The sequence below is a fragment of the Triticum dicoccoides genome, chromosome 7A, assembly GCF_002162155.2.
Source record: "Triticum dicoccoides isolate Atlit2015 ecotype Zavitan chromosome 7A, WEW_v2.0, whole genome shotgun sequence".
NCBI classification, from domain to species: Eukaryota; Viridiplantae; Streptophyta; class Magnoliopsida; order Poales; family Poaceae; genus Triticum; species Triticum dicoccoides.
Window position 1 is genome coordinate 651,554,536 of NC_041392.1, and position 2,056 is coordinate 651,556,591.

General features: G+C 48.4%; 1 long non-coding RNA gene across 1 annotated transcript; it reads left to right on the forward strand.

Moving 5' to 3' along the window:
- The first annotated feature begins 29 nt into the window (after window positions 1-29).
- LOC119328490 lies at window positions 30-1,507 on the forward strand. The gene is made up of 4 exons (XR_005158982.1): window positions 30-325; window positions 550-717; window positions 1,019-1,190; window positions 1,278-1,507. It is a non-coding gene; the product is annotated as an uncharacterized LOC119328490 (long non-coding RNA).
- Window positions 1,508-2,056: the final 549 nt, after the last annotated feature.

The following is a 2,056-nucleotide window of genomic DNA, read 5'->3' on the forward strand; positions in this document are numbered from 1 at the left end:
CAGAATCCTCCCCCGAAACCCTAGCCAGCCGCACGCAACCCATGGCGCCGCCCAGCTCGCCGCCCCTGGCCGTCGGACCGTCGCGAGGCAAGCGCACGTCCTCCGCCCAGGCCGCGCCCGAGGCCGACCTGGTGGCCACGGTCACCACGCGCCCGCGCAAGGGCACCGCATCCAGGAAGAAGAAGCTTGTGCTCAAGGCGGCGGTGGGCAAGAAGCAGGCACCACATCCGGGAAGAAGTTTGTGCTCAAGGTGGCGGCGGGCAAGAAGCAGCAGAATTGGTGAGACTTGAGAGGCTAGGGTTTGTCTTGTTCCAGTGAACTGCAGGTCGACCCCCTCTCTCTCTCTCCTTTCTTTGTTCTTGTTTTTTTGTAGTGCTCATCTTGGTTGCCAAGTTTCCTAATACAAACTCATTCAACCACGTATATGTTTAGTTCTTTGGTTTTTTGCATATGCAAATGGAAACATCTCTATCTCTAATGCTGTCAATTTTGAGGTACCAAAAGGTTGAGACATTTGATTTTGGGTTAATCCTGGTTATGATGGTGCAGGCTTGATGTGCATATATGTGACTATTTTCTTATGATGAACTTGAAGATGGTGGTTAAGGTATTCATGGTGGAGGGAAAGGTTGATGTTGGTCTTGGTGATGAACTTGAAGATGGTGGTTAAGGTATTCATGGTGGAGGGAAAGGTTGATGTTGGTCTTGGTCCTATCTGTAAGTTTTCCACACTACTTTTTTCCTTACGAAATGATAACACTATCTCTATTATCATTTCGCTGCTGCTCTTTTCATTATTCGATAAATGAAATAGTTTTCCTCAGCACTAATAAACAATTACCAGATTAAATTACCATTGGAGATACTTGCCTTCAAAAATTAGTTTCACAAAAATTCTTTATAGTGTTGCAGGATGTACTATAATAAGTCTATAAAAGTAAACTGGTTTTGGTTATACTTCCTATCTACAGCTTCTTATATCATAAGTATGTGCAGTAAGTCTGTTTTTATATTCCAGAGGCGCATGGGAGTAAGCTCGAGCTGCAGACGAGCTCAGACTCTATAGGAGGAGCATGTTCCGCTGCGCCTCTCCCACCTCCTCGGCGCACAAGGGGATGGCCAGCGCCGCTCAGCAGTAGGGTGTTGATCACAAGATAGTAAATGATTTCCCTATTAGTAGAGGTCTGAAGGTAAGGAAGCAAAGGAGTTATTAATATGTCTCTCTGGTTTTGATTTCATAATGTAATATATGTTTTATCTGTACACCATGTTTGCAGGTTCGAGAAGGGACGAAAGATGAAGAATTTTGTTGAGAGGACCTACTAGTGACATGAACAAGAATAGAGGGATGAAAATGTAAAACTCACCTTGTATATACTACTCCCGTGGAGGGATGGAAGGATAAGGTCAATCCTCAATGTTCCAGACTTCTCTCCCCTTCTTGAGCTAATCAACATGGCATCAGAGCCACCCGTCTCCGGCGAGGCAGCGGCGGCCGTGGAACGGCGTTGAGTGGATTCGGAGGCGGCGGAAGTTGGTGGTGGTGCTGGTGGTCAACGGCGCTGTGAAGGAGGGCGACCTGGGCCCGTGAGGCGACTTAGTGCAGTGGCAGAACTGAGCAGAGTGCTGCGGCGGTGAAGGAGGTGCTGGGAGGAACAAGGCGGCGAGGAGCAATGGTCTGATTTACCACGGGTGAGTTGGCTGTTTGTGTGGTTGCGTGTGGAGGTTGCCCAGGCTGGTGGTGTGATTAGGGAGGAGAAAGGAGCCGACGGCTAGCTAGTGCGGCGTGCATAGGCTTGAATCTGAGAAGTGGAAGTGCAGCGTGTAGAGGAGATGGCTGAAATCAGTGATGCTCCAGCAGTTACTTCCGGTGAGCTTGCGACTGTATTGCGAGTGATGGATGAGAAATACAGGGCTCTGTTTGATGCAATCAGCAAGCAAGCTAGCAGCTCCAAATCAGAGGCTGAAATAAAGGAGGAGATACATCCCTTACAGATGCCACATGTGAAGTTAGAGGGTCCTGAGAACTATGTAAGCTGGGCTGAGCATGCTGAAA